Below are 21166 nucleotides of genomic sequence, written 5' to 3' on the forward strand. Positions count from 1 at the left end.
GTAGATAGATCAGTTTTATCCTGGATAACAGTCAGATATTCAGCATGCCTTTGGATTTGAATATTATTCGTATGCTGCTTTTTTCCCCCTTGGAAGGGCTGATGATATTTTAAAGACAGTCAGAACTGTGGTTGCCTATGGCCCTTCCAAATGAGGCTTTCTGTGCTGTACCAACAAAGTACTGCTATCTATTGTGTAGAAAACAGACTGAAAAATAATGAAACAAGACCAGCCTGGGATTTTTGTTCCCTGTTTGCTTTTGCAAATGCTTGTGTTGATTCTAGGGCAAGATGTATGGCCTGAAGCTAAAGGAGGAAGAAACTTTTCACTGGATATTAAGACATCACTCCCAAAAGGGAGAGCAATTAGTAAAATAAACCAAGTGATCATGGAGGCAGTAGTACTGCAAGTAAACCATTTCCAGCTTTCCAAATGATGATTGGCAAGGTGCCACACAAAGCACAGAGGCTGGACTCTCCCAGCTAGGGTATGCTGTGCCTATAATTCTACCACACATGACAGTTCCAAAACAGCAGGACCTCATTCTGAAATCACACTGCAGTCTGTCACACCCAGGTGGTACTTCAGGTAATACACTGGATCTCCTCTCCTAAAACGTGCTTTTTGCCATGACATTTTAACTAACTAGTTAAAAATTCAAATCTCCATACAAAGTGAGTAATTTTAGGTCACACCTTTGCTCTGTTTTTAGTGTGCTGCTCTCCTTGATCAGTGTGACTAGCAAGTTCCTGAGCATGTGAGGGATGCTGTGGAAATAAATGTAATGACTGTTGTCTTTGAAGTTAGACATGTATTAATTTTTTGAATTGAGACAATGCAAAGAAAAACATCTTTGGAATAGGGAATATGATTTCTATGATGAATATGTTTTCTATGATTACACTATCAGCTTTTGTAGCATACGACAGGTGGCTTTGATAGTTTCTTACTAGGAAACAAGAAAGAGGGGGGTAGTAATAGTAGCAGCATGAATTTTGACTGTAGAAACAGAAATTACTGGAATTGCTGTTTTTTTGTAAGAAGGTAAATGTAACTTGTGCCACAATCACCAAGTTTATACTTAAGTATTGCAGTCCTTTAGAAAACTTACCAAATATATCTCACGGTGTCATTGTTGGCAATACTTGAAATGCTCTGTTAATTTTCTATAATTTTCTTTTTGAAAACCAGGAAATTTTGCAGTTTGCTTTTGATATAAGGTCAGAGGTTTGAAACCATTTTATTGAAAACATTTCCTTGTATATAAGGCAAGGTAGTTTGCCTTAAACTGTTAACATGTTTTTTTTAGTGAGTCCAGGATCTGAGCTTCAGTAAAGATACCACCAAAACACCATTCAAACGTCATTAGAAAGCTACAGGTACTGACTTCAGTGGGGGACCACTTCATCCTGAGACAGTCTGGTTTGCCTCCACAGGACTTGACAGGAGAGGATGCAAGGCTGTGTGATGTTCCTGTGGTTGATACATTTGGAAGGAGATCCAAAGAATGTCTCAAAGTTGAGTCACTTGAAATGTTTAGTCAAAGGTAGCCATAGGTTTGTTAGCAACAGAAGTTTTGTCACCAGAATGATGTGGGATGGAACCTGACTGATGGAACAAGATTTCTGGAAAGCCAGGATTGCGGTTCTTGCCGCTGGTGGAGTCAGGCTGAGGAAGGGGAGCATAGAGAGCAGGCACTGTAGAAATCACTTCCATTCTAGCTCTCACTCCAAATATGCTAACTTGGGAGTTACAGCTTTGGAGTTTGTTAAACTCTGTTAAGTTTAACTTAAACTTTGGAGTTTGGAAAAACAAATCTCTTTAGTACTTGGGCACAAACATATTAGGCAGAGGAGCCAATGGGAATGTGCTGTGCCCAGAGCCATGCTAATAGAAGTAATTGCTTATTCTGCCTTTGCCAAAGCTCATGCCTGAACTCAACACCCCACATTTCCTTTCGCTCAAGTGTGAGATAGAGAAACTTATATTCCATGAACTTCTGCCAGTCCTTGAAATGATGGTTACCTTTTAGTAAGATTCCGCATTTTGGGACAGCGGAGGTTACTTTGGGACAAAAATGGTAAAAAAAATTGAGCAATAGGAAGGGAAGAACAGTGGTAAGGTGGCAGAGGAATAGAAACAGAATTCTACTTTTGTTTAGAATGAGGAATGAAATGTCCTTGTATGAAGAATTTTCAGGCTAGAATTTATCATCTTGGGATAACCACTGAAATTGTGAAAGGACCATTTTGAAAGGCTGTTCTGAAAATAATTAGCATCCTTTGCTTCAAATCATTTAATAACATGAAAAGCAGACAATTTCTGTTTCTATTCCTGTTAACAAAGAAGAATTTACTTTTTTATACATTGAGAACATCCTTGCATTTTAAAAATAGTGAAAAACTATTTCCATAGCAGCGTTGTGACTCCCTGTCATTTGAGTATGAAGGCCTGGATTTCTGGAATTCAATTAAAGAGAAAGAACAAGCAACTCCCGTAAATTCATTACAGTAAAGATGGAATCATTAAGGACATGATAGGATATCTTTGTCTGGGACTGGGAGAAAGGTTGACAAGCTTTCAATATTTCCACACAAGTAGAAATGTCATTAAGAAAGGATATCTGCCTACTTTTGTAATGGACTTAAGAGAATCTAGGAAGAATGCCAGGGAGGAGGAGGTGTTGCACAAACAGGCTCAGCTACAGGAATACAGCTCTGTGGTAAAGTCCGACCAATTCATTCTTTAAAGCATCCACCAAGGCACATCAAAGGTTATAAATTGGGCAATAGTCTGAGAAATGGAAAATATATTGCCACCTAATTTTTAATACTTTAAACTGAAAATATATACGAACTCTCGAATTACAAGAAGGAAAAAAAACCCAACAAAATAAAGTATTTGAAGGAAAACCCTATGTATGCATTTGCTCATTCGTTCTGTATTTTAGATATTTGACGTGTTTTTTGATGAATGCACTTGTTGGGGTGATGAGAAACTGTTTCAGTTGTAATATGCTGCAAATAATATCCTTCTCCTTCCATTCAGAGTCCCTTCTTGTTATGGTTTTTCACAGATCCTTTTTTCCCAGTGGATCAGGCTTCTTTACTACAATGGAAAACTCTTTCTGTTGTATTCCTATAACTTTTTACAGTTTGCTGTTCTCTGTCCAGTAAGTGTCATACAGCTATATGTTTGACTCCTTGGTATGGAATGTTGGTAAGCTCACTCTGGGACTTTGTACACCAGCGTGACGTGCAAAAATAGAAAAGTATATTTTTTTGTTGCATCTCTGGTCTGCTTTCTGGTGCAAGACTGTCTGCAATTCACAGTCAGTTCCCTAAACCGTGGCTTTTTAAATGCTTTAACTGATGGGTAACAAACATCTCAAAGAAGGACGGAGCTGGAAAAGTCCAAGTTTAAGAATATGTTTCTGTCCCAAGGCTCAAAGTGGTAATTTGTTCTGTGGCAAAGCTCATCTTTAAGGGATTACTGAATTCTGACCACTTTGGTTGGTTTGATGTGCATTTAGATTTATCTGAGCTGCCGTTTTTGAAGGTCGCATTTGTTACGGGGCCTTCAGGCCACTTCCAGAATTAACTAACAGATTATGACACCCAGGAGAGTTCATTTCATTTAAAACTATGTAGCATGCAAAAAGTTCTCCAGACCTCTTATGAAACTGGTGAATTTGTACTTTACACAAGGTCTTTGGCATTTTGTTTACCAAAGGAATTTTCCCCTTTACTATCCTCTCCCCCATTATATTTCTAACTTGGGATAAGGGGTATTAAAGACATAGATATTAAAGCTTCTTCCCTCTGATATTTTTTCATCCCAAGTGGTCTTTTTTTTCTCCCTAGAGAACCTAAAAGATAATCTTATCAATGCAGTCTGGGGTCTTACATTGTTTTGGTATGCCAGTAAAACCCATTGGTTATGAGGTGCAGAGAAGGGCAGTGGAGCTGCTCTTTTTATTTTTCTCCTAATTAGATCGCTTTTGAATAGCTGCATGTAATATCCTAAAAGTGTTGAAGAACAAATCAGCCAGCCTTGAACTGTTCTAAAATTCCTAAACACTGGGGAGAGGCCCCCCAAAAAATAAAAAAAAGCTTGTTTGTATCAGATGTATTATTTCAGTAAATAAGAAAAGGTAGAGAAGTGCTATTTGAAGTTTTTATCAGTTTAAGGCACTGAAAAAGATCTCATGTTCTAGAAACAAAGTTTTAAGTTTATAAAGTCACTTTGACAATCAGCTGCTTAGTGCTGAGGTTCTGCTGCAGTGCTGTATTTGCAGAATACTGGTAAAATTATCTGTGCTGCACAAGACACAAATATAAAGGGAATTTCTGCTCCACTGAACTCCTATTCCAGAAAGAAGACACAAAGGAGGGCTCAACTTGCTGTGCATCCCAGAGAAAGGAGGTGATTGTAGATATAATTCCATGTCATTAAATAGTTTCTGGAATGCTTCCCTTACTGCTTTTTAGTTTTTAGTGATTTTGGTTGGCAGCTGCAATTTACGAATTTACTTGGCAACATCCAGGAGCTTTTCAAAGTGGTTTCGATAGCCTCTGGCTGGGAGCAGAAGAAAATTCATATTTTTTGGAACAAGTTTACAACTCCTTACTTTTGATCATTTCTTACTTCTAATAGTCACGTTGAAGTGTGGCTTTCCTTGTCTGGTGACACAGATTTTTTTACTCTAGTGTCAGTTCTTCAAGCTGTTGAAGATGTCTTTCAATTCAGTGTCCAGATTGCTGGAAAGTTGAAGGACAAGCAGTTCACTGAAAGAAGTCCAGTTCATTTTTTTTCTACTTGTACAGAATTGTGCTTTCACTGCTTTTGACAAATTATAGGATTGTGACAACTGCAGGCTTGTGACTACTGTTTTGCTCTAGGGTTTGTGGTAGGAACAATGGGAGATAAATATAAGCTTGAAGGACAAAGATGTGCAACAGCCAGCATGAAATGGACGTTGGTTATCTGATTGCTGGTAAAAAATAATGCAGCTTCATAAAAACAAGCTCTAGGGGGAAAAGCCTGTGAAATGGGTACACCAAGTTTCTCTGGAGAGGGATGGATAGGAAGGGTCAGGTTGGACCACTTTTTCTCAAAGGTTTTTATTGTGTACAAAATTATTAAAATGGATTTCCTAAGTTAGAATCTCCATTTTACAGCTGGTGTTATCGAAGTGAGTCACTAAGTAAAACCTTGATTGTTTTATGATTCACTCATGAAGGACTTGGGATCTTAATGGGGCTCATGGATGGGCAGAAAACTAGTGCAACTCAGTGAGCACACTGGTGCTTGTTGAATGTGATTTTTGCTGGAAGTTTCTAGTCATAGAGGAGCAGAGGTAGGATCTAAAAAGAAAGCCCACATGGGAACAGTAGGGGTTTAATTGTGCTTTGAATCAATATTCTTCAGTCTCCTCTGCTGCAGCAAACTGAAATTTTCAGAACTCAGGTGCTCTGAAAAACTAATAGGCTAGAAAAAACTGCAGCCAACATGGAGACAGAAAGTGATCTTTAAGCAGAATTAAGAAAAGCTTTTTTTCCAGAAAGAGGGTTATAGTAATCTACATAGACCTAGAACACCAAAACATACAGTAATTAGATGAAAGGATGGTATTTTTTCTCCCAAAGTTTGTAGATGCATTTTCCAGGAAGTTTTCTGGCTTACATAAATTTGTTGGCACATCAGCATGCCCAAAATAGGTAATTTTCACAGTTTCACACTGTGTGGCTCCAAAAGTTCCTTTATAGTTCATAGAAACACGCAAGAGGGTGGAAAGCTGCTTAAAATAAAAAATGCTGTATCACTGGCTTTAATAGAAACACACACACAAAAGTATGTTAAAAGAAGCACGATAAGAAACATTGCAAGAAAAGAAATGCAGAATTTGGGAATTCATTTGAAGATGGTTCTAGAGGTAGGGAGGAGGATACAGGGAGCTCTAAAGAATTCTTCTGCTTGCTTTCTTTAATTTTAGAAGATTGATTTTCTTCATTGATAGTAGACCTTGAAGACACTTTTTCTTGGATAAAAACCAAGCAAACACAAAATTATTTACCTTTTCTGTTGTTTTCTGGGAGAAAGGGTTATTTTTAAAAAATAAATATTTAACTTCTTTTTTTTTTTTCTTGTCTGCCAGTTCACTGAGAGCTTAACGCTACTCAGTATGGGAACACTCATAATTTACCTTGTATTTCACTGTATTTGTGGCTTATGGCTGCATTTTGGTGTCACAGGCTGTAGCTCTGGCTGATGGGCAGCTCCTATCAACCAAAGTGTCTGATATTGATGCCTTTGGAAGGCTGACCTGAAACAGAGACCCGACAGAGTTAGAGTATAAAGTAGGTATTTATTGAAAGGCCTCCAGGATCCACCTTGGGCAGGACAGGAGCCTGACCAGGGCTGCACCCAAGGTGGACTAGGAATGGTCACAAAATGGCTAACTGGTCACAAGATCTTATATTTTTATAAGTTTTGGTCCATTTGCATATTGGAGTTTAATTGTCCAATTACAGCCTCAGGTTGTGAGGTCTCATTCAGTCCACTATTGTTCAAGATGTTGGGCTGACAGTTGTCCTTGGTCCTCAGCGGGAAAAGGATTTGTTTTGTCTACCTACTCTGTGAAGAGAACTTACCAGCACTTATTATGAGGCTCAGAACTGTATCCCTAGGCAGTGCAGAATCTGCAAATATGAAAGCTAAAGCTTAAGGCATCAATATGAAGGCAGCAGCTGGGGAGATCTTGCTTCTAGTGACCTTCAGCTTGCTAAACCAGTTGGCTTTCTAATTTGGGAACTCTAACAGTGAATTTGTACGGGCTTGTGGGGTGAGGAGAAATGGGAGTGAGCCTTGCAGCTCCAGACAACATCTCTAAGGTCTGATGTTTTCTCAGGAAAGCACTGACCTGTCTTCTTGATAATTGTGGAAAAGTAGGAGTCGGTATCATTAACAGTAATAACAATTGTACAATAATTAAGCATTAAAAACAAAGTATATTTATCTATCGTTGATTCGACCGGGTTATAGTTCAGCTTTTTGCTATTGTCATTGTCTGTTTCATGTTTGTTCTTTACTGTTGTACAATTTTCTGCCATTTTGGATAACAGCTCTCTGGGGCACAGATCCTGTTTTTTTGGTTGTGGTAGCTCTAGAAAAAACTGCTGGTGTAGCATTTGCCACTGATGGCAGTGAGGTTGGAGCATCAACTGCTGATGCTCAAAAATTTTCTACCAAAGGTTATCTGCTGTATGTACTGTAGTTAGGTGACTCCCATGGTTCTGACTGTTACTTTACCCATTGTCTTTGATTTTTGCAAAAGATTTGATGTATTTCCCAAAAAAGTGTTCTGTTCTGAGCAAGTCAGTGCTGTAGTGGTCTTCTCCTCGTAATCCAGGCTGGCAACTGTGCCAAACTTCTTGGCAGTACTTCAGAAAGATAGCATTTATATTTCAGGAAGGTGATGCATTGTGAAAGCTGTCATGTTGTGTTGTGCTGATGGAGGAGCCAACTGGAATTACTGAGACAGAACTCTCTTCAATCATTGTAACCTGTGATTTCCGAACTGAAAATGAAAAGATTTTTTTTTTTTTTTTTAAAGCTAGTGAAAATGCATCTTTAGGTACTTTGAGGCAAAAGATACTACAAATACTATAAACACTCCCCATTGAATGTTTCATACACAGGGATTTTTGTCTAAATATGTCAACTGTAAGAACACTTACGAGTTAAGTTTTGTCCAGGAACATGAACCCATGGAAAGAGATGTAAAAATAACTGACTATGGTGCATGGTTTCTAGGTCAGTTATATTTTTGACTGACCTGCCTTTTTTTACTGAATGCAATCTAAAATAAAATTCTTGGCTGAAGAAAACAATTTGATTGTAGCCTTACAGTTGGCAACCTTGTCCTTCAGGCCTTCATTTCTTCTGATCTTGGTTATGTCATTACATGTGGAGAGGTCCTATCCAAGTGGCACTGTTCAATGTGATGGGATGGCCTTTGGAAGTGTTTGACAGGTAATGGGGTAGGTAGGTAACCCACACTAACTTTGTGATGTCTTGCCTGCCTGCAAGTCGTATGGATGGGAATTGGATGGGGAAATGAGATCAGGTGCACGATGGGTCCTTTACTGTGGCGTTGGAGAGACACCAGAAGAGGCTGCTTGGAGAAGCTGTGGCTGCCCCATCCCTGGAAGTGTTCAAGGCCAGGATGGATGGACAACCTGGTCTGGTGAAAGGTGTCCCTGCTCATGGCAGGGGGTTGGAACAAGGTAGTCTTTAAGGCCCCTCCCAACACAAACCATTCCACGATTGTGACTTGTGAGTTCTAAGGCAGTTCGTGAACTGACTTAGAGAGGCCCTCAAACAAAGAGCAACTATGTGGAAATACAACCTTGCTCTGTAGTGCTTTCCTTTTAACAATGCCCAAAACTCACTCATTGTTCTAAGTAGTAAGAATGTTAGAATTAAATCTTTTTGAGCATGTACAAAGTCACCGCGCATCTACAAAAGCAGCTTCTATGTCAGTCAGTCTTCATGTGTTACCACAGATCACAGACTGGTAAAGGTAACTACATCGAGGAGAGATGAGAGTCAGACAGTGAAATTAACTGAGAGGAGACCAGAATTATGACCAAAGTTAAACGAAATGTGAGCCAGTAAATTCACTTTGATATTTCAGCTTTTGGATATCCTGCTGCTTTTTTAATGCAAATTAACTTTTCAAAGGGTGGAGGAGGAGACAGATCTTCAGGAAGCACTATTATTCATTCACATTTCTCCACCTATGCTTCATGCAGAGGCTGGCAGCAAGAGGATGACCTAGTATTTAACTGTGTCTAGTTAAATTATTAGACTCTCAAATAATTTTAAAAAAATTAATAAGATTCCTTTGATACTGTAAAACTGGCTTAGAAATGCAGCTTTGAAAATCTTCGGCAGCAGACATTTTTATCTAACTTGTATGCAATTTGTTTGTGGTGGCTTAGGGCTTTTTTGGGGATGCCAGGTCAGTGATGTGGAATTGGGCTTTGCTTCACATGTCCAGCAGTAAAAACTTGCTTGGTGAACGTAATTTAGTGTTTGGAGACATCCAGGGCAACTGGATATACTGCTATTTCTTATTATCTCCTGGCTGCCGTGCAGCATCTACTTTCAGTAATTGTTTTAAACTGTTTTATTTTGTATTTTAAACTCTAGAATCCTGGTGAAAAAAAATTAAATAAAACATAATAATCTAAATCTATGATATAAACAAATATTAATATAAACCTAAATATAGGTGAATATAAATATACTTAATAAGAATATATTATTTCATTATATGACTTCATTGTGAGTATATATAGTTAAAGAAAGATGAGATTGTGATTGTGACATGACAGTTAAGGGCCTAAAAGAAATAAACAGAGAAATATCAAGTTGTTCACCATAAAAATATGACCCCTAGCTACCTGTTTTCAGCAGCAGCAGCTTACAATGAGTGCAGGAGGACAGAGGCTCACCAGGTGGCTTTGCCATTGCTCTTGCTGCCTAGAGAAGCCTGCTGGCTGCTCCCACAGCAGTGGGACTCGATCTCCATCTATTCACAGTATCACAAGAGCGATGGGGAGTGCCAGGGTTGGAAAACATTTTCCATTCCTCTACGGCATTCCTTCTTTCCTCTGGTGATTAACTGGGACAATGACCTGGTGCTGCAGTGCACTCAGTAATGTCACACTGATTTATGTTAACATGTTAGTAACCAGAAGTTTCTTATTTATTTTAGTTTTGCTTCATCTTACACAGCTTTGACGAAAATATGTTGGTTGGTCTTGGATCTTATGTGATATTTAAGTGGTGATAAGTTCCTCTTAAACTGACAATATTTTCAAGGTAGTGAAATAAAGAAGTTTTAGCTTAAATTTCAGTTTATCAGTTGAGCAATTTTCAGTTTGATATCTTGGATTTGTTACACAAAGTCCTTAAGCATATCCATCAGGGAAGTAGAATGGTCCAGACTAATTACTTTGTTGAATCTGGACTGTAAAACATAACCAAAAGCTATTAGGTTGGTGCCATAAATATGAGACCTTTAATTGCAAAGTAGAACACTTTCTAATGAAATAATCCAAAGTCCAGTGAAATCAGTGGGAAGATATCTGTTGACTACAATAACTCACTACCAGACAAAATGTCAGCTGCCATAATTTCTTTGAGATTGCATATGTGTTGTATAATCAGAACTGAAGTTACTGAACTGGTACAAAAAAATACTCCTAAGACTGGAATATCTATATCAATCATAGAAAACTTCTCTGTTATGAGAGTAAGAAATCTTGTGGTTTTTATAAATAATGTAATCCAAAGACAAGATGCCACTGATATTCAGGAAATGGGGGTCAACAAATGCTGTCAGTATCTGTACATGAAGATTTGTCTTATTTTGAGACACTGCTAACAAATATTTCCTGTGTGAATGCCTTTTGGGAGATAGTCTGTGTCTTCTCCAGGCTGAGACTGTGGATATTATTTTCTTGCCTTTTATTTAGTACCATTTGGCTCTTCTTTGTCTGGAAACTTAATTTCATGGTGATAAGAGTAGAATATTGAAGCAATGATCTGCCTTTTTTCCCCGTTTTCTTCTATGCCTAGTCATTGCAGATACCATTCCATTTTCAAAATTTGTAGGTACGTTGGTTTTGTTGATCTTACTTTGCCTATTTTAATTCATTTTTTCTTTTACTATTTTTTAATATTTAATATTCTTAGTATTTGCCTCCCCCCCCCCACACACACAATTTCCAGTTATGTAAGCCATTTATCCATGTGTGAGGAGCAGGGAAAACCAAATTATTGTGAAGTATCTGCAAACTTTAGGTAGACTGTGTGGTGTACTGAACTGGCTATTTCGTTTATTTAGTACATGTTAATTGTATGTTTGCAGTGTAGTCAGTGTAGGTTTGTAGTGCATGTGCAACTGGTCTTAAATCAGCTAATTTGGGTGCTGGGAAGAGTAGAGTCCCAGCAGTGTGGAACTCACTGTGAACTGCACTAAAAATGGTTTGATGCCCAGCTGGTGCTGCTCCCACTGCATGCTACCATGGCTATTTTAGGAGCTGAACTTGTGATGAACCTTGTGGGTCACTTCCACATCAGGATATTCCGTGATCCCATGATTTATTAGCAGTGCTCAGGATGGCTTTTCCAAAGCTGAACCTGCAGCACTCTGAAATTACTCATAATTTAGGGAATGCTGAACCTATCGTGGGGGTGAAGCTTGCTTTCAATATTGCAAAAGATAGTGTGAGACCTGACTTTAGACATGGAATTCATAACAAAAATTTGCCATCCTCTGAGACCTGAAGGCATTTGGATTTTGTGTCCAGATCCAGTACAAAACAAAGAGTCAAGCCATCAACGACTTTCCTTTTCAGAGGGGGTTGGCTCTCATGTCCTTATTAATCTGTCCCTAAGCTTCACAGTGTCATGCAGTGTGACATATACAGTTGTAGCACTGGCAGTTTTCAGACAGGATTTTAACGAAGGGGGTTGTTTTGTTTTGAACTTTTTGATGAGCACAAATGCATCAAGAATGTGCATATCTGACAGTGCTAAGTGGCACAGGACACAGACCCATGCTTGCACTCTGTCAGCAAGGTTTTTGAATATTCTTCCATTTGATGTGCCTAATTGCGCTGTAGAGGATGTAGAAAAGCTGTAGATTCAATTTCAGCATGAATGATCTAGCAGTATATAGAGAGAAGCAGCTGTAAATCCAGGAAAGGTATTAAAATAACTATCCCTTCAAATTTGACAAAAATGCTAACTGAATTCTTCCTCTGTACCTCAGTAAAATTTCAGAGTGCCTTTCTAATATATTTATTTGTGGAAAGGCCATTGAGACAATTACAGTCGTTATTCCAGCCTTATACTTGATTTTGCACAGTAGGTAAAGAAATGAGAATTTCATGGATAATTTTTTCAATTTTCCATCCCCGTGTTGCCGAGACTGATGGTATCCCAGAGCTGGTGGTGCCTCTGAACTTTGCTTGAGGAAACAGTTGCCTCTGAATGCTATCATTTTTAGCCTTCCCTATCTGCAGCTGGTGATAACTGGATGCTGGAAGTTCTTGCAAAGACATCAGTATCTCCTGGCTGTTTGTTCTGTGAGCTCCCTGAATACACCTTGTCTGAAAACCAGTGCTGAGCAGCACTTCACAGAAGGTTGATGGAATCAAACATGGGATTGCATGCGCTTGTCACAGTTACAGAAATCTGGGTAATTGTACAAAGACACATGCTTGCAAGGACTGCTGCTTGTTAATGAATCTACACACACCTGCTAATCTGAGCTTTTCTTTATGTGAATTACGCTTAGAATTTGTGGTGCATTTTGCCAGCCTAGGGAATCCCAGACGTTGCACTGCTGGCAAGTAGTGCTGCTGCTTTGTGCCAGCTTGGGTTTCAAGAGGGACAAGAAATCAGCATGTGGGCACATGGGAGCTGAAATCTTTTCAGATGAGGAATGTAGTAGAACTCTGGGTGCTGTAAGTAGAGACAACATCTGTCTGGCAGTGAAACCTGTGGGATGGCACTTCTAAAGTGGTAGACACTGAGATAGAGTTGACATGAAATGAGAAAAATAGGACATTAGCATTTGTTTTCATGATCTAAAGCCACAATCACAATTGTAATTAAATACATCAGGTGGCTCTCTCTGCATAAGGCATCATCTTTCTTGAAGAAGAAAGTGTTTTCACATTATTTTCCCACATGAAGCTGACTAGAGAAATAGTTTGCCTCTTTGTAACTCATTTAGCGTGGAGAGAAATGAAGGAATCTCAGTACAATCAAGACACTTAAACAGATGTTTTGCTCCAAGACCATCACTGATTGGGCTGTGAATGGTGTAAGAGGAAAGAAAACTGAAGGAAATAAAGAGGATTGTTGCTAATCCCAAGGCTGTATACTTGTGACTTCTGACACTTACAGGATCTATATAAGGGGGGGATGTTCCTGAAGTGCAAAGACACAGTGGTCCATGCCCAATGTGGTGTATCATTAAGACTGTGAATACAGCTGCAGGCCTATGAGGAGGGGCTCATTAGTGGAGCAGAGTCAATTTTGGTAGTCAGAAAGGAAACACGTTCCTTCCTCAGCAGATAATTGCATACCTTGCAGGAAAAAGCTAAGGAAGTTAGGAAAGCTTAGAAAGTTTTGTCACCCTCAGGACTTATGCTATGCTATGACAATGACATATCCTGATCTATAGGAATTCAGGCAGCTTGAAGACCAAAGCTATTTCAAATTTTTGGATTATGTATATTTTTTTGAATACTAAGTCCTCTGTACTTCGACCCTGGTTTCCTTCCTTCCTTCCCTCTGAAGCTGACAGGCAGTACCAAAAATAATTCTTTTTTTTTTCCTGCCCTCACTTGTGATGAGGTCCTTCAGACTGTCAGACCATTCTTTTCAAAAGTACATGTAGGAATCCAAGGTTTGTGCTGCTTGTTTTTAGTTCATTTAAGAACCTCAAACCAACTAAAGAAAAAATGTAATGAAATACACTTTTTTCAGAAATTAATCTCTTCACCCCAGGTTCCCTTATTTTTTTTCACCATGGTGAAAAGTGATCAAATTATTTTTAAAAGAAAGACTTGCCTGTCCAAAACCACACCACGCATTCTCTGCCCAAAACTAAGGTGTGTGATTGCATCTTGGAAATCAAACCAAATACAAGCTTTAAAGAGCTTTTACAGTTCTATTTTTTACTGCATTCAAATCTTGTACTGGTTTATAAACATGACTTGTTGGTGTTGTCAAGAATATCTCCCAAACATTTTGTTCAATCTTTATTCTTAATAGCTCTTGTATAACCTTCACTACCAGATGCTTCACAGTTTCTCTAGGTCAGAGCAATTCAGCATTATCTCTGACACCCACTTTGCAGTAATTTTACCAGATGTAATGGTTGTGACAAAAAGAATTCTACTGTGGAACTCTGCATAGTGATAGAAGTACCTAACTGCTTCACAGCAGTGTGTTTTGAAATGGGCGGGTTTAGCCAATGCCATAGAAAGAAGAGAGCAAAAGGAGCCCATCTCTCTCTTTTTGTCTCTCTGCTTTTTGCCCTTCTGCCCCAGCTATAAGCTGTTAAAACTCTTCCAGTCCTCATCTTGAGTAAGTGCCATTCTGTGTTTCCTCAGTGAGCAATGATTGAGCTGGATTCATTAGAAGCAACTTAGTGTGGAGGGTTTACATTATAGTACACATGAGAGATAATAGGTGCAAGTGTGGCAGCGTGGATTCATACCTATAGTGCAATGAGGAAAAAAAATCATAATTAAACAGTGAAACAATAAGGAGCTTATTTTCCTCAGTGGTGTTAAGTTTTTCCATATATTCATAGTCCAATCTGTGTGGCTGGACCCACTGGTTTGTTTTTCACCCACGTACCTTGGCTGATGATAAATATGTTGGCTAAAGAGGGATTCTTTTGTCTGTCTTGCTGCTCTGGTTCAAAACACAGCTTCTGTTCCTTTAGGCACTGGGATTTTGCACTCAGAGGGTTTGGGTAATACCAACTGTACAGAGAAATCTCCTGCGTAATCTCAGTAGAAAAGGACAGTGTAAAGACAAGCTCAACACATCATGGAAACCCTCTTAGTGAAAGGCAGCCTGTTTTCATGTTGAACTGTGGCTCAAATGAAGTGTACATAGGCTGCTCCTGGGGGGGAATTTGAGCAAACTGACCTAATGCCCTGGCCCATAGCAGGGGGAATGAACTAGATGAGCTAGATGCTTTTGAGAGGTTCCCTCCAACCCAAACCATTCAAGGATTCTGTGGTTCATGCTTAAATGCTTAGCAGTCATAGCAGTCATCAAGTTTTACATCACCAACTGCTTGGACACTTGACTTGGGCCAGCATTTGGGAGGACATTTAAATGGATAGTGTACAAGTTGTATTCTAGTCAGTTGTTGGAGCATCAACTGAAAAGTTGTCTAGAGAAACTGGATGTCAGTTCTCACTATTAAAAATGGTTTGCTTTTTGCACAGGTCTTTTCTTTGCACCTTTTTGGCTTTCTGTGTCATTTGGTCATGTTTGCATAAAAACAAATACATGGGAATCTCTTGTAACAGAGTGTCTCTGATACTCTGGGGCAATTTCTGGCAAATAAAATCCTCTCCTGTAAGGCAGTGCCCTGCAGTTGCTCCCTCACGTGCACAAGTTTTTTCTCAAATTTCTTAAGAAGATTTCAGTAGCACACAACCCCCAAGACACGTGCTTGTACGTATTCATAAGGGTTGCAGTAGATTTATACACTGACGAGATTTTTAAAAATGTTTGCTGTGCAGTGCTCATGGTCACAGTGTAGATGAGATATTGTCTGTGTTTTGGCTCTGCATTACACCAAGCTGACCCTTAGTTAATGCTGCTAAATTTTATGTCAGTGGTAATTTCTCTCAGCAGATTAATTGTCCATCCTGCTGACATGCCTTTGTCTGGACTCTTAACTCTTGTATTGTGATTCAGCCTTCATTAGCAGTGACTGACACCAGCCACCAGTGAACCTGCTTTTCCTCCCTCTGCAGGAACTGCTAGAGTTTCCTTTAAAGACTGGTGTTAGAGGAAGGCATCTTTTCAAGAGGATAAATTTGAATTCATGGCTACATGTTGTTTAAATAATCTCATGCCTAGGTCTTCCTTTCATTTGCAAAGTGGGATTTTTGTCTCCATGTACTCAGAAATCATGAGTTGAAGTTGCAAGAAATTACTGGGTCATTTTGGTTTTAAATGAACAATCTTTTAATGATCTTTCTTTTTTGACCTTCTGAGCTACTGAGTATGTTCTTTGTTGCCTTTCTGAAACTGTGAGGGAGAGAAACATCTTTTAAATGAAGGATGAAGTTCTTAATCTGAAGCTTTGAGAAAAACAACAAACAACTTTGGGCTTTGTGATACCATGGTAAGACTTGTCAGCAGTAGCTGTAGTAGACAGAAATGAGCAAAGGCTGGTCATGCTGGGCAGTGGTTCATGTCCTGTGGAGGACAGTACATATCTGAAGTTGGAAGGGCTACACCGTGTTATGGATTTAAGCAAATAATTAAAACATTTATTTTGCTGAGGAATATTTATAATTGCAACGGAACTCTGATTCTTTGCTGGTAGTGTTGGCCTTCCCGTTAAACCCTTGAAATTTATCTGTGGAAGACTTATGATACATTTTATGGACTTGCACAGGCCACATACCTTTTCTCCTTTTTCCCTTCTCCTCTTCCAGCTCCAAGCAGAATTCCTGCACATTCAGTTTCCATCCTGTCAGCAGTGACAGCTGCTTTGTACCCTGCTGACTCTGTATGTGTTTGAGAAGTTCTGCTTCAGGAGTTGTCTCTTCCATTCCCAGGCATGGAAGGACTTCTACAGTGGAGCTGGCGTAGTGCAGAAGTAATTTTATTTTTATCTTCATTGAAATGCAGCTGGGACTAGGCATGAATGCACTAGAAGGTCTTGGAAATGGAAACATCTTTCTGTGACTGGTATAATGTGCCTTTCTGATTGAGAATTTAAACATCCAATTCATTATTGCTGCTGCTGTGAATTTCATTTGTGCATCTCTTTCAATATATGGACTGATAAGCTGCATCCTGCTTAACAATAGGATAGAGACTTATTTTTTACATCATGGTTGAATGTTGTTCAGGAGTGATTAGCTATTAAGCAGCACATGCTGGCTAGACTAGAAAAAGATCTGATGATCTTCTCTAACCATTCAAGGGCTGCAGGTAAACTCTGTGTACCAAAAAACCCCAGTCCCCCAAAATCCCAAACACTGCACTCTGTGCTCAGAGTTTCACCTTCAGACGTCACTTTGGCAGCAAACGCTGCCTGGTTTTTTATGTCTGAAGACAATTCTACTAAATGAGATAGACTTAACTTCTAAACTTCTCTGAAATGCTAAGATCAGTCCAGAGCTTATGTCCTTTCTGCAACCCAGTAAGATTGTTTGATTGGTAGTACATGGCTGATAATTTGGGGGAAAGTATGTTCTTCTATACAACAGATGAATGTATGTCTCAAAGAAGAGTGGGCCATTTTACAACTTCCAGGCTAGGTTGTTCTGCAATAGTGTGGTAATAGTAGCCCACAATTATGAATTTGTTTGTCTTTTGGTGTATCTTTGAGGTAGTAATTTCTGTTTAAAGTCAACCACCACCATTTCAATTGGGCAGCTTTCTGGCATTGTTTGGATATACAGATAAAAGGGAGCTACAATTACAATAATGCACACGGTGAAAGAAACAGAGGCAAATGACAAAACTTCACTGAGCTCTTCTAGTCACGTTGATTAGACCTGTTTCATCAGATTATGGTAATTCAAATGCAGTGGCTGTTTAAGATATTTGGCATGTGTGAAGCAACAGACACAAGAGGATACTAAACACACAGGCTCTTCATTAACAGATAAAACTCTCAAACTTTCTGGGGGAAAACATCATGGGAGTGGCCATAACCCTGATTAACCCTTCTGCCAGCAATTAAATTGGTGTATAAATTTGCTGTGAATTCTTGCATATCTTTGTGAGCCTTGCATACTGTTGAGCACTCTTCTTCTGATGCTACAGATTTTATTCTTTGTAAACAGGAATGCTCCACTGACTGTGATGTAAATTGCAAGGGCACATTTCATTGTGAAGAACAAGTTATGAAAATATCTGTCAGAAATAATTACAGTTGATCCTGCTGTCGGGCAGGAATATAGATTGGATAATTTACTGGTGTCTTCCTCAGCAGTGTTTTTTTTTAGCGCTGTTATCAGGGATTTCAGAATCTAACTCAAAATAGTGATAAAATCACTTGTAAGGGGGAAAAAATAAAAGGAAAGGTTATTGATCTTCTACTCTTGACTTTGCACAGTGGTTTGTGGCATGGGCTTACTCGTGCATGACTGTGTAGAAAGCAGAGTATGATCATGGATACTGTTTTTTGAAGATGCAGAAGCTCTTGAATGTACAAATCCTGTTTTTCACTATCATTTAAGGGTGTCTCAAAGGCCTCAAGTAGCTGTTTGCTCCTTCTGAAGTTTGTATCCTAAATCAGATGCGGCACATAGTACAAGCCTTTGTAGGAACCTAAGGACACCTGGAGGTAAATGTGCCCTGTGATGGTCTGAAGTGTGAATTTTGCCAAGTCATCCATGAAAGTGACATTTAAGCATCCTGTAGAATGAGTAAATGGGAGAAACTGCAAGGCTATTGATTGCCCTTGTCCTCCCTCCCCTGTTCTATAGATTATGAGACCTGCTACGGATGCTCAGGACAGCAAGGCAAAAGAGAAAGATGGAAATATTTAGTTGGCAGGTAGGCTGGCAAACAGCTCTTGTAATTTCATGAGTTTGATAGAAATCAAGGTGCTAGTGTTATTCTTAAAGAGTGGACAGCAATACATCTTTCTAATGTACCCTCTCCTCACAGATATAGGGAGCTGATAAGGTTTTATTGATTTCCTCCCTTGATTTCTACTGCTGGTTACTTCAACACTGATGTTTTGGCTGTTTTAGTTTACCTCTCCCCAGAAAGTTTCTTTATTTCTCCAGATCAGGTGGTGTCCTTTTCACATAAGCCTTCAAGTCCGTGCAGAAAGAAGATGCAGAATGTGGATTCCTTACACTTGTCTAATGGCACATTAAAGGAATAATATATTTATTGTTTATTTGCGTTTTGAAGAGTTCTCTGTACCTAAAGGTTCATAGCAACAGAAATGTTCTCTGCCACTGACAGCTATCACATTATCTGACTATCACAAGGCATCATAGTGACCTCCAGGCTTTTTTAATCCAACAGACTATGGCAGTGCATGAAAGGACTGACCTTAGAAAAGCTGCAGAGGGTTTAAAAAAAGCCCACCACTCTAATGAGAGAAAATGGGCCACTTGCTATCTGTGCTGTTTTGACTTGGAGCATGGTAAAACGGAGCAGACAGTCCCAAAATGAGCTAACTGTCCCAAATCAGACCAGCTCAGGCTTCCTTAACCCTGCCTGTCTTTAACTCCTTTGACAGCTGTCTTCCACTGGGACAGAGGTGAAACTTCGACAGACCGCATTTGTTGAGCAGTGGTCCCCAGATTTGCAGCTCTCCCGAGGAAGACCTCAGAACAATTACGAGTGTGTCACCTGGACAAAATGTAAAACTTCGCTCTCAGACTGTCCTATCCCTGGTAAGGCATCTAAGCCCACCTCATTACTGCTGAAAACAAGCTTAATAAAAAGGAAAATAACCTGTAAAATGAGGGAACTACTAGGAGATGTTATTTTCTTGTGAAATGTTTGCATTAGGCTGTGATGAGCATACTGTAAAAACTGCATGCAAAGTAATAGGAAGAAAACTAGTGGAGGAAAAGAAACGCTTTCTGCAGGTGTTCTGTTTGTTGGTTTTAGACATTGTTTTTAGTCTGCCTCCTCTGAGGGAGAGCTGGTTGTGACCGTGGATTCACTTATGAAAAATGCCTGTAAGTGTCATGACAGAGCAGGATATAATTTGCCCAGTTAATGAATCCTGGAAAAAATACTGAATGAAAATGAGGTATAAATGAGTAAGCCTGGACAGTATGGGGACGTAGACCTGACCTATTTAGCTGCATATCTTACAGTGAAGTTCCACCACTAAATCTATTTCTAATATTATTTCTCTTCTGTAAGAATGACCGTGCAGTTGTGGATCCTATACAAAGCCTTATGCACATATTTACCTCTGTGATCTAGAGAATATTGCACATGCTCATATTCCCTTTAGGCCTGTATTTAATCTTTTTTTTCCGAAATCAAGGTCTCAATATTCTTGTAAAATTCTCTGTGTAGTATGGATGTGTAGTACTAAGTAGAATAATAGTGTAAATGTTAATATAAAAGATGAGTTAGCAGTACCCAGTACAACGTGGCTGTTCTTTGGTCATCTTTGTGTGCCCATGAACTAATAAAAGATGATTAATTGTTATAATGTGCTAAAACATTAAGAAGGACTAAAGATAATTCTGAATGACATTCTGTGTTAAATTAATTTGCTAAGCAATGCTGAGAACAGCTGCAGAAAATCACAAGGCATTCTTGTATCTTATGCAGCCTGCTTTTTTTTTCTTTCCCCCCTTGGTGACCGGTTTACTTTGTTTTTTTCTTTGTGGTCCTTTTAGTTTGATATACATAGTCAATTAAATTCATGATAGGATGTGACTGGGTAAACTCAGTTTCCTAGGAACTGATCCTCCTACTGGAGGTACAACTGTTGGCTGCATGTTAAATGAATGCATGGGAAATTTGAATAAATTAGGATTTTAAGGTTTGAATTTAAAGCTCTTTTCCAACTGTAATGATTCTATGACTCTATTTCCATTTCTGGGTCCCCAGTATGTCATGTTAAGATAACCTGCCATTAAACAATGCTTTGCTGTTTCTTGAGGAGGTGTTGATGCTTCTCCAGCTGTTCTGCCTGGCATCCCTCTCAGGTCAGCTTGGGAACACCAGTCCAGAGTGTGTACCAGGATTAATTTTGATGAGAACAGCATTGTCATGATAATATTTGGGTCTGCTTTTACCTGTCTATAAGAGGTTAGAGAAGAGTCAGAACTACTCACGAATCTGTGTTATGGAAGAGTGGATGCCAACTCAAAATGCAAGACAGACCCAAGCTGAGCTTATTAGGACTTCCATGTTCTGACTAGATTAGTACAAGAAAAAACCTTTGTTCCCTTTTCATTTTGTGTCTTGTGAAACCTTGCTCACTACCAGCATTCTCTAACATTCCCAGCAACAAACCAACAGGAAGAAGTCACTGAAATGGAGGAGTTGGCAGTTTATGGCTAAAGACAGGAGGATTAAGGCTGAAGCATGCAGGCTCCGTGCCTCCCCAGAAGTCATTTCTTGTACATTTTTGGTAGTTTCTATGTGCTTAAGAGAAAATGAGTCCTCTTCTCCGAGACCATAGTCTCTGTTGGCTAGATGTAGAGGGCTTACATTTCCAAAGAAGTCAATATTTACATAGCTTAGGTGTAAAAAACCACCATACATGACTCAGAATATTTTAAAGTGTGCAGAAGCAGTGCAAATTCTTTATGTCTCAGAACTGAGGATAAACAGTACACTTCAGCACAGGAACATTTTCAACATGCTGTAC

At 39.2% G+C, this 21166-nt stretch overlaps 1 protein-coding gene across 10 annotated transcripts in view; it reads left to right on the forward strand.

The window, feature by feature from the left end:
- The window catches only part of MAPK10 (mitogen-activated protein kinase 10), a 158704-nt gene that overhangs the window by 40179 nt on the left and 97359 nt on the right, over positions 1–21166 (forward strand). For 5 of the 10 annotated variants that reach the window (XM_040064726.2, XM_040064724.2, XM_040064725.2 and 2 more), the window contains one exon: positions 19061–19217. The exons of the other annotated variants lie outside the window; for them this stretch is intronic. The gene's annotated coding sequence lies outside the window, so the exon portion shown is untranslated. The remainder of the gene's footprint in view (positions 1–19060; positions 19218–21166) is intronic. 10 annotated transcript variants of the gene reach the window in all.

Source organism: Hirundo rustica, chromosome 5, assembly GCF_015227805.2.
Source record: "Hirundo rustica isolate bHirRus1 chromosome 5, bHirRus1.pri.v3, whole genome shotgun sequence".
Lineage (NCBI taxonomy): Eukaryota > Metazoa > Chordata > Aves > Passeriformes > Hirundinidae > Hirundo > Hirundo rustica.